The following is a 12500-nucleotide window of genomic DNA, read 5'->3' on the forward strand; positions in this document are numbered from 1 at the left end:
TAGAACTTAAGATGGTTCTAGAACTATATTTCATTAGTCTACAGTTATGGCAAGACGATTATGGTGAGAGCTTTTGGCATGACACCGAGACTTTAGGCCCACTGTAATACAGATATACTGTATATATAGAGAGTAGTTAACCCTAACACTAGAACTTCCGTAAGAGCTATTTAACACTTATGTAACCCCTTTAGGATTCTAGATTCACAGTGTAACCACAATAATGGTCCTAGAATGGCAACAAGGGTTTTGTAATATCCATCCTCTGGGAATAATTTAACCATAGTGACGGTTCTAAAACATTATATACAAAAGGTTCTAGAACAACATAGATATTAAGGTAACCATAAAGTGAATTCTAGAACCATAATGAAAGAGACGCGTTTGTAAAAGTTGTTAGTGAAACCATACCAAGAGCAACACTAAGAATTCTAGAACCACATGCAAACATAGTGAGGATTCTAGAAGTAATGTAACACCAAGAGTTCTGGAACAAAGTAAGAGTTATGTAACCTTACAGTGGGTTCTAGAGCAATGGTAAGACTTATTTAGCCTTAATGAGGACTATTGAAAGTTATGATAACACATAAGAAGTTCAAGAACCACATTAAGAATTGTGTAACAATACCAACATTCTAGACAGCTCTAGAAGCAGCGCAATAGCTACATGACCATTCTGTGTATTCTGGAACCACAGTGATGATTATAAAAACTTAGTGAGGTATGAGGGGGAGTGGTGGCTCCAGCGGTTAAGGCGCTGGGTTGCTGATCGGAAGGTCTGGGGTTCAAGCCCCGGTATTGCCAAGCTGCCACTCTTGGGCCCTTGAGCAAGGCCCTTAACCCTCTATGCTCCGGGGGTCCCTTACGAGGGGAATATCAAGGTCCGTGACGTGGGACCGCCTTCCTGTGGGCTCACCACCTGTGGGAGGGACCGTAAGGGACGGTGCTGTGAGGATTGGGCAGCAGTCGAAGGCGGGGGCCTGCTTGGACTGCTGCCCCCGCGACCCGAATTACGGATAAGCGGGAGAAAATGAATGAATGAATGAATGAATAGTGAGGTATGAGGACCCATAACAAAAATTATAAATTTGAGCAAAAGATTAAGTACCGGAGTAAAACTTAACAGTAAGACACAACCTTCAGCTCATGATTCAACCTCAGTGAATTTATCAAACAAACACAACATATTAATAGCTGAATGTGGGAATCCATTGTTCTTGTATTTATCTGCATGGTTGTTCAACCACATGTTGTTCCACACACTGTGTTCTTTATGGCATATTAGATAGAGGCATTTTGTTCACATTCAGAACAATCTGATCACTTCATCTGTGTGTACATTCAGATGGCAGATGAAGAAGTACCCTGTAGAAGAGATGAATGTTTTATAGCCTCATTTTTAGAACTAATGCACTGCATATCACACAGGCTGAATCTCATTAGTACAGCAAAACATTTAAGACTCCAGAGACCTCAATATCTCACACCAGAAAACATTTTGCTGTGAGTAAAAATACTGAAATACACTACACTGCTGGGGGTCTCTATATATTTATCTCACTCACTGTGGTTCTAGAGCCCTCTGTATGATTATATAATTAATGCTGTGAAAAAGCAGTCTGTATGCTTTTATAAATGCCACCATGGTTCTAGAGACCTTTGTATGATTATGTAACTCCTGCTATGGTTCTAGAGCTCTTTGGATGAGTATGTATATAAGTGCTACTGTGGTTCTGGAGCCCTCTGTAGGGTTATACAAGCCTCACTTTGATTCTAGAGCCTTCTTCAAGAGTATATGTCACTGCTTTTCTAGTGCCTTCTCTATGATTATATATGCTCCACAATGCTCTAGAGCCCTTTATGTGTTTATATAGGTGTTGCTGTGGTTTGGAGTCCTCGATAGGATTAAATGTGTCCCTGTGGTTCTGGAGCCCCCTGTAGTTATTTTTAAGTGTCACTGTGGTTCCAGAGCCTCAGTATGATTTTATAAATTTTACTGTGGTACTAGAGCCCTCTGTAAGATTATGTAGCCCATGCTGTGGTTCTAAAACCCTCTGTATGATTATATAATTGTCAATGTGGTTGACAATTGAGGGTGTTGTGCCCTCAGTATGCCCTCAAATGAGGGTGTTGTGCCCTTAGTATGATCATGTAACTCAGGCTGTGGTTCTAAAGTCTTTTGTATGATTGTGCCACTCTGGTTTTAGATCCCTCTGTATGATTATATAAGTGCCACTGTGGTTCCACGGCTCTCTAGATGGTTAGCTCGAACTTTTCCTGTGGTTCTAGGGTCCTCTGTATGATTATATAACTGCCACTGTGCCTCATTAATTATCATTATAGTTCAATTACCTTTAAGTCACGGCCTTAAATAAAAAGAGCCAATCACATCGCTGGTAAAGTTGAAGGCAGGAACACGGGTCTAGCAAAAGTGTCCTCAGTGGGAAGTGCAGTGATCATGTCTGTAACAAGCTGAACACCAGCTGTGTGAGACTGTGTGTGTGTGTGTGTGTGTGTGTGTGTGTGTGTGTGTGTGTGTGTGTGTGTGTGTGTGTGTGTGAGTGAGAAAGAGAGAGAGAGAGAGAGAGAGAGAGAGAGAGAGAGAGAGAGAGAGAGAGAGAGAGAGAGAGAGAGAGTTGTGTGTGAATGTGTGTATAATGTTGTGTACTATGGTGTGTTTTGTGTGTGAAAGTGTGCATTGTGGTGTGTATTAAGCTGTGTGTTGTGTGTGAAGGTGTGTATTATGGTGTGTATTTATGTGTGTATTGTGTGTGTATTGTGGTGTATATTAAGGTGTGTGTTGTGTGTGTGTGAATGTGTGTATTGTGTGTGAAAGTGTGTATTGATATGTGTATTTAGATGTATGTTGTGTGTGAAGGTGTGTATTAAGGTGTGTGTTGTGTATGAAGTTGTGTAGTATGTTTCATTTTGTAACCATATTTATGGTGTGTGTTACAGTTAGTGCTTGAATAAATAGCATTGGGATTATTAATGTTATAATTGCTGCTATTCATTTTAGATTTGTTGTTTGGATGAGTGGTGTTAGAGGTGGTGTTTGGAAGAGTGGTGTTAGATTTGGTGTTTGGATGAATGGTTTTAGAGGTGGTGTTTGGATGAGTGGTGTTAGATTTGGTGTTTGGTTGATTTGTGATAGAGGTGGTGTTTGGTTGATTAGCGATAGAGGTGGTGTTTGGATGAGAGGTGTGAGATTTGGTGTTTGGTTGATTGGCGATAGAGGTGGTGTTTGGGTGAGAGGTGTTAGATTTGGTGTTTGGTTGATTGGTGATAGAAGTGGTGTTTGGTTGATTGGCGATAGAGGTGGTGTTGGGATGAGTGGTGTTAGATTTGGTGTTTAGAAGATTGGTGTTAGAGGTGGTGTTTGGGTGAGTGGTGTTAGATTTGGTGTTTGGTTGATTGGCGATAGAGGTGGTGTTTGGGTGAGTGGTGTTAGAGAATGTGTTTGGTTGATTATTGATAGAGGTGGTGTTTGAATTAGAGGTCTTTGGATGAGTGGTGTTTGGTGTTGAGATGATTATTCTGGGATTAATAGTATATGTTGTTATTAATTGATTTCTCTGTACAGTAAATATATAGTTGTTGTTTTTTTGTTTTTTAAGTAATCTCCAGTCACCACACACACACACACACACACACCACACACACACACACACACACACACACACACACACACACACACACACACACACACACACATACACACAAACACACACACACACACAAACACACACACACACACTCAAATGAGAAATGGCGAGTACATAAAGCGGTGCAGTAAAGCTGTTTATTGGCTGTTAGCAGTGGTTGATGTACAGGGGAAAGATCAGGGTTATAAACACGCTGCACTTCATTATGGCGGATGGTGGAGGTGGAGAAGCTGATGGATTGGGGGATGAGTGGAGAAATGAACGTCGGTGTGGAGAGAGATACACACTGATGGAGGACTGGAGTGTTATAGATGCCCTGAATCGTCACCTGTAATTAGCAGCTAATTACTGACCCCTGCTGGGGGACTGATAAAAACCCTCAGCCATGCCCACTCTCTTTCTTTTTTTCTCTCTTTTTATGCAGCAGCCTTCCTTCATCCTTCACTTTTTCTAACGTGGCACTCTGTGAACACGTGACTCTCCACTTCCTGCTGCTGCTTATTGTTTATTCTGCACCGAGTCTGAATTTTATTTATATTGGGGTTTTATTTTCTATTCCAATAACATACTGTAGAAATAAAACAGACAGAAAGACAGATAAGTAAATAAACAAAAAATAAATATATTCATCACTTCATTCATTAGTTAATATAAAGACAGATAAATAAATAAATAAATAAATAAATAAATAAATAAATAAATGAACAAACACCAAAAATACAAGCATTTTACACATGAATAAACATGTATATACATACAATAAATAAAAATATTTGTATATACACACAAAGTTATTACATAGATACATATTTGTACATACAATAAATAAACAAATTACTCAATTAATTGATTTTAAGAAACATGTATATACTGTATATACTATGCACTCAACAATAAATAAATACATAAAAATTTATTTTTTGTGTTAATTAATTAATTATTTAATTAATTAATTAATTAATAATTGCAGATAAAAGGCATGAAAAACAAGAACAGAAATAGATAGATAAATTTTTTTTTAAATAAATTCAAAAATAACTAGGAAGGCAGCTGAACTTATTCATTTATTTTCCACTTTATTTTATCCAATTCCATTTAAGTTTTTTTTGTTTTGTTTTGTTTAGAGTTTTTTTTTTTCTTAAACATTTGCAGATTTACAAAAATCCAAAAGTCATGAAGCAAGAAAGGAGGGAAAGAAGGAAAAATATATTAGAGAAAGAAAAGAAGGAAAGAAAGATGGATGGAGGGAAGGATGGAAAGGAGGGGGTGGATTAAGAAAAGAAACAAGGAAACAAATTAAATAAGGAAGGACAAAAGGAGGGAAGGAAGGAAGGAAGGAAGGAAGGAAGGAAGGAAGGAAGGAAGGAAGGAAGGAAGGAAGGAAGGAAGGAAGGAAGGAAGGACGGGAGGAAGCAAGGAAGGAAGGGAGGACGAAAGAGGAATAATTGTCAGGAGAGAAAGTGTAAAATTGTTTATTGACTGAACACACACTTCCTGTCAGCTTGTGTGTGTGTGTGTGTGTGTGTGTGTGTGTGTGTGTGTGTGTGTGTGTGTGTGTGTGTGTGTGTGTGAATTATAAACAGACAGACAGACAGACAGACAGACAGACAGACAGACAGACAGACAGACAGACAGACAGACAGACAGACAGACAGACAGGTGAAGGTAAAATTAATATCATGTCTTCATTCTCTCCCGGGTGTAAAAGGCTTCTGCTTTTTGCATGATGATTGGACATTTAGGGCTTTAGTTGCTAAGCAACCGTCCAGCGGTGGCCCATGGAGGCGGAGCTACATGAAACCACAGCAGCCTCAACATGGCAACAAACCATCATTACATTCAACATGTGGAGGGAACGGAGGGAGAGAAGGACAACACTCCTCGTCTCTCTCTCTCTCGCTTCCTGTCCTTTATCTCTCCATCTCTCTCTTTCTCTCTCTCTCTCTCTCTCTCTCTCTCTCTCTCTCTCTCTCTCACTCTCTCTCTGTCAGACGGGGTGGAGTAAATACCACTTATTTAAATATGGTTTGTTGTAATTGTTGATGTATTGAAGAACTCCTGCTGTAGTAGTGTAGAACACACACACACACACACACACACACACACACACACACACACACACACACACACAGAGACACACACTAATATACTTATCTAAAAAAAATCCGAAAAAGAGGTAGAAACACAATGAATAAATCTGACTAATCAGTTTAACATATGCAAATTACTCTCAGTGTGTCCCCGCCTCCTTTATCAAACACCGTCGGTTACATCATTTGCTCCTGACATTCATAAATGACGTGAATAAAAACTCAATATGGTGTGAACGTGACACAACATCCAGTACGTCATGGATCTGATCTAATCCGCTATACAGTCTGCAGTGATGACGTAATCCATTACTGCAATAATACTTTTAATTCCAAATCTCGTTACTCTGCCACCTACTGGTCATTTATGATTCTGCAGCATGAATGAATTCACTTAGTTTGACATTCTCCGTTCTGAAGTCATTCGAAAATGATATTCTATTCAATTCAATGCTTTCAATGCACTTTTAACAATGCAGCTTGAAACACCCCCTAATGAGCAAGCCTGTGGCAGAGGAAACAGCAGAGGAACCAACAGAGGAACCAGACTCGAAACCCATCCTCATCTGGGTGATGTCCTCATCTAAACGTCCATTCATTGTAGCTCCATAATTTTTTAGGTTTTCAGCTGATGGAGTCTCGGGTGTAAAACTGGTGATTTTACTAAAGCTATTGTAGAAGACTTTTTATATTAATTACAGTCCAAATCCATCCTCATGGTTGAACCCTCCACAGGTATATTGTGGATCTTTGTTTATGTGGAGAACATCCTCAGCTGCACAGTGGAGAGCCTAGTTATTGAGAACATTTCGTTTTGGTTCGGACTGCAGGTGGATGTTGAAGTTGCGTTAAACCCATGATGTTATTTTTTTTTTCAAGAGCATTACCAAGTGCTTGATTCCTTGGTATACTGCAGCATTCTAAAGAGCAGCAGTTTCTTCAGTGTTAAAACAGTAGCAACCCTCATATAGTGTGTAATGGTTTTAATGTAAATTGTATCGTTAGAATTCTGGGGGTTTCTCCTGTAAATTCTTTTGCCTACTGATGCTGGGGTTTTTTTTGTTATTAAGACAACAGAACATCTTTTGGAAGCTTGTAAATCATGTGATGGTGTCTACTGGACACCATTAGGGACCATTAAGAAATCATCCAGACTCAAGTAAGTTTCTACACTGGTTTGAGGATGGTGATTTGATGATCTAAATGAACAGGCGATTCCATGGAAACCACTGGGTAATGTTTTGAATGGTGAACAGCTGATGGTTTGTAATGGGATTTGTAATCGAAACTGATGGCGCTTAATAAATGTCATGTACTTTACAGGACAGTGAAATTCTATCTTTACATATCCCAATGATGTTAGGAAGCTTGGGTCAGAGCAAAGGGTCAGACATGGTCCAGTGCATCTGGAGAAGATGGTTAAGGGCGTTGCTCAAAGTGGCAGCTTGGTTATACTTGGGTTTAAACCCGTGACCTTCTGATCAGTAACCCTGAACCTTAACCACTGTGCTAGCACCTTACAAAGGGTTCTGTTGGGCTTTTGTTTGGCAGAGCTCACTAGCCTTTCTTCTCCACAAGTTCTCAAGATAAAGTTTTGTAGTTACAGTGATACCTCTGACTGTTACAAAGCACTGAGACTAGAGACTCCTTCCAAACATGTGAAGAATAAAACGTCACCATATCAACATTAACATTTATATAATACCATTATAGCAAAGATACCAACACCTTCTGACCAATCAGATTCAAGAACTCGATGATAAAAAAGCTCCAGCTGAAGGTTTAATGTGCAGATAATCATTCTACATTCTACACATCTTCTAGACATGTTGTAATAGAGAAGGTGACTGAGTCAGGACGTTCTGCTCTTTACAAGCAGGGGATAAACCCACAGCCTGAGAAATCAATATCAATTCCACACATAATGCCACACTTTTAAATGGCTGTAATGATCCCCTGAATCGAAGCACACAACATTCACCATTACACACACCAACATTCACCATCACACTCACTAATATTCACTGTTACACACATCAACATTCACCATCACATTCACCAACATTCACTATTACACAGAACATTCATCATCACAAACCAATATTCATTATTACACACCAACATTCACCATCACACACCAACATTCACCATAACACACCATAATTCACCATCACACACCAACATTCACCATCACACCCAACAACATTCACCTTAACACACACCTACATTCACCATCACACACACCAACATTCACCAACCTCACCATCACACACCAACATTCACCAACACATTCACCAACATTTACCATCACACACACAGAAAAATTCACCATCACACACCAAAATTCACCATCACACACACCAACATTCACCATCACACACACCATAATTCACAATCACACACCATAATTTACCATCACACACCAACATTCACCATCACACACACCAACATTCACCATCACACACACCATAATTCACAATCACACACCATAATTTACCATCACACACCAACATTCACCATCACACACACCAACATTCACCAACACACTGTTGGTGTGTGTATTGTTAGATGATGTCTGATGCACTAGATGTCAGTGATGTAGCTACCTGCTGCACATTCAGCTGAAACCTCCGGGATGAAACTATCAGTTGACTCGACTGCAGAACTCTTAGAGCTTATTTGTAAAAGAACTCACAAGGAAATCGCCGGAATCTTTGGGAGATGGGAGTCGGACTGTAGATGAATGGTTCTTCAGAGAAATGTGTGTGTGTGTGTGTGTGTGTGTGTGTGTGTGTGTGTGTGTGTGTGTGTGTGTGTGTGTGTGTGTGTGTGTTTTTGTGTGTGTGTGTGTGTGTGTGTGTGTGTCAGTGGTGTAAAGCTGTAATTAACACCGGCAGCTGCACACTCAGCCAAACTCTAATTACACTGCAGCTGGTGGCCTGAACTTTCCTTCTATCTCTCTCTACCTTTCCCTCTATACGTCTACCCCTTCTCTACCTTTTACTTCACCTCTACTTACTACTCCTTCTTTCCCCATTAATCAGTGGTGGACAGTAAGGAAGTAAATGTAATGCGTTCCTGTACTTTAGTATCTTTTTTGCGTATCTGTACTGGTGAAACACGCAGCGAGTCACCAATCAGGATCGAGTTCACGCTCTGTTTTACACGTGTTCTGATCGGCGCTCGGTGCATCTACTGATCACCAACATACAGTTCAGCATCAGTTCAACATCAAGCAGAACATTTAGAGAGGAATAAATGATGAAGAAACTCCAGACTCGAACTCACCATCACACACGTGACCTCGTTTATGTGATTATTTTAAAGTAGATATTAAGAAGATTGTGGGTTCATGATCATTATAATAGAAATCAATCAGTGTTTGAGTCATTAATATCATTCTATTAATAGATCATTTTTTTATTAATTCATAATAATAATAAATACATTTGTTTTATTCTCTCTCTCTCTCTCTCTCTCGATAGATAGATAGATAGATAGATAGATAGATAGATAGATAGATAGATAGATAGATAGATAGATAGATAGATAGATAGATAGATAGATAGATAGATAGATAGATAGATAGATGAATCTGCTGCGTGAAGAGCATTCAGAGGTCAAGCTTGGATGAGTTTAGGATGGAGTGTGAATAAAAGTGTGCAAATCCACACACACACACACACACACACACACACACACACACACACACCTGCATTGTTGAGACAGCATAATATGATTATGGGCAGGGAGAGAATGTTGCTTGGCAACACATGCTGCATGCCAAAGACCAGGTGTGTGTGTGTGTGTGTGTGTGTGTGTGTGTGTGTGTGTGTGTGTGTGTGTGTGTGTGTGTGTGTGTGTGTGCGAGAGAGACAAGGAGAAAAAAAGGTTAAATCCGCAGAGAGATTTCTGACACACAAACAGAAAACACACAACAGTAACCACGGTTTGGTTTCACCTAGCGAGATTAGCATGCTAGTCATTAGCTCTGATAATATAACAGTAAACACACAGTCACAGGATTCAGTCATAATTATAGAGTTATTTTTACCTACAACGTTTTACACATAAAAACACAAACCAGGACACATTTATTAATGGCATTTATTTTAATATTCAGCAGCACATCCTGTAGAACTTCACCTGATCCCACACACACCGCTCTTTACATCTCATTTATTATCTGTCCACTGTTCATGATCTACAAATTTACACCAACACCACGAAATCCAGCATCCTGTGGACTACTGAGCCGAAATTATGTGGACACCTGACTATTAGATTAGAAGGTGCTACTTTTTAAACAGCGTTACACAAATAAATAGATACAAATATACATTTACAATTTTTTACATTTGTGTTGACTCGTGCGGACTCGTGTTGATTTGTGTTGACTCGTGTGGACTCGTGTTGATTTGTGTGGACTCGTGTTGATTTGTGTTGACTCGTGTGGACTCATGCGGACTCGTGTTGACTCGTGTGGACTCATGCGGACTCGTGTTGACTCGTGCGGACTCGTGTGGCCTCGTGCTGACTCATGCGGACTCGTGTTGACTCGTGCGGACTCGTGTTGATTTGTGTTGACTCGTGTGGACTCGTGTTGATTTGTGTTGACTCGTGTGGACTCGTGTTGACTCGTGTGGACTCGTACGGACTCGTGTTGACTCGTGTGGACTCGCGTTGACTCATGTGGACTCGTGCAGACTCATGTTGATTTGTGTTGACTCGTGTTGACTCGTGTTGACTCGTGCAGACTCGTGTTGACTCGTGCAGAGTCGTGTTGACTCGTGTTGATTTGTGTTGACTCGTGTGGACTCGTGTTGACTTTTGCTGACTCGTGGGGACTCGTGTTGACTCGTGTGGACTCGTGCAGACTCGGGTTGATTTGTGTTGCTCGTGTTGACTCGTGCCGATTTGTGTTGACTCGTGTTGACTCGTGCAGACTCGTGTTGACTCGTGCAGAGTCGTGTTGACTCGTGCTGATTTGTGTTGACTCGTGTGGACTCGTGTTGACTTGTGCTGACTCGTGTGGACTCGTGTTGACTCGTGTGGACTCGTGCAGACTCATGTTGATTTGTGTTGACTCGTGCCGATTTGTGTTGACTCGTGCAGACTCGTGTTGACTCGTGTTGATTTGTGTTGACTCGTGTTGATTTGTGTTGACTCATGTTGGTTGTGTTGACTCGTGCGGACTCGTGTTGATTTGTGTTGACTCGTGTGGACTCTTTTTGCTGAATCGGATGGCATATTAAGATCTCCTCTTCTTCTGTTCTGTGTGATTGTGTTGAGTTCTGGGTAATGTTCAGAAGGCTTCAAGACCTGTAAACAGATACACAAGACTTCACTGGAGTTTTCTTCTGCATTAGGCGATGAATCAGCGATATTTTTCATGATGAAGCTAATGGGAAAAGGAAGAAAAAAAACGAAAAGGAACCAGAAGTGTACACCCTTTACACATATAATCAATACATTATAAAATATAATCAATATAATCATAGTCATCAATTTAACCAATAAATGAAAGATTTAAATAGCCTGCCAAGAGCATTTATATTATATAAACTACTGTTACCTGTTTCTTTCTTTCCTACTTATTTATTTATTTATTTACATTTGCTATAATATTTATGTGTATAGCAGTGGATCTCTCATTTTGCTGTCAGTTTTATTTTCTATATTAAATAATTTATTTTAATTTGTTTATCTTGATATGTATTTAATTATTTATTATTTAATCGTTTATTATTCAAACTTTTTAGCAGCTTTATTATATTTTTATTCTGCAGGGAAACAAACTTTAAATTGGAGATATTTGATGGCTCTAAAATGGCCGACAGGAAGTGATCTTTCCGGACCGGAAGTTGATTTTCTAAACAATTCTTTTTTTATTAAAAACTTAATAAACTAGTGCTAAAGCCAATGCTTTATATATTATATTTTTTATAAATTATATTATATAAGTTAATATTTTTATAAAGTTACAATAACATGTTGCGCTTTAAAAGAATGTTGCTAGGTAGATCTCGGGTCAGTCATTAAACAAGAGGCCCCGGATGAATACACGGTCTCTGATTGGTTCAGAAGAGCTCCACGTGACGCTACCGGAAATACGATGCGAAAAATATACACTACTAAATTAAACGAATTAAAATACGCTTGGTTTTCCTCGTAAATTGTTATATGCACAATTTTAACATTCAGTTTGGTTGAAAAAAATAAAGTATTTTTTTATGTCATAAAATGTAAAACGTTCCACCGTGATGACGTGTTTACCCACTATAGTCATTACTGTCGTAAAACTTGTCCATCACACTCGCTTTCCGGTAGCTGCGAGCACGTGTGTAGTGCTGAGGTGCAGTGTGTTCAGTACACCGTCAGTAAGTAAAGTTTTATTCATATTATTTTATATTTATATTAAAGGCAGTAAAGTTATAATGCGGCGGTGAAGCAGGAGATGATGGTGTGCTCGGTGTGAGAAATGTCACTTTTGAGTAGTTTTATATTTTGAGTATAATTTGTGGTGTATTTAATCGTTTATTATTTTATTCATTTTTTAACTTGAATCATGTAAATAATGATCCTGCTCTTGAGAGGACACATACACACACACACACACACACACACACACACACACACACACACACACACACACACACACACACACACACACACACGTACCCAGGCGTGTGCGATCTTGACGCAAAAAAAAAAAAAAAATAAATAAAAAAAAATTCACGATTAG

The sequence above is a fragment of the Silurus aristotelis genome, assembly GCF_946808225.1.
Source record: "Silurus aristotelis genome assembly, chromosome: 24".
NCBI classification, from domain to species: Eukaryota; Metazoa; Chordata; class Actinopteri; order Siluriformes; family Siluridae; genus Silurus; species Silurus aristotelis.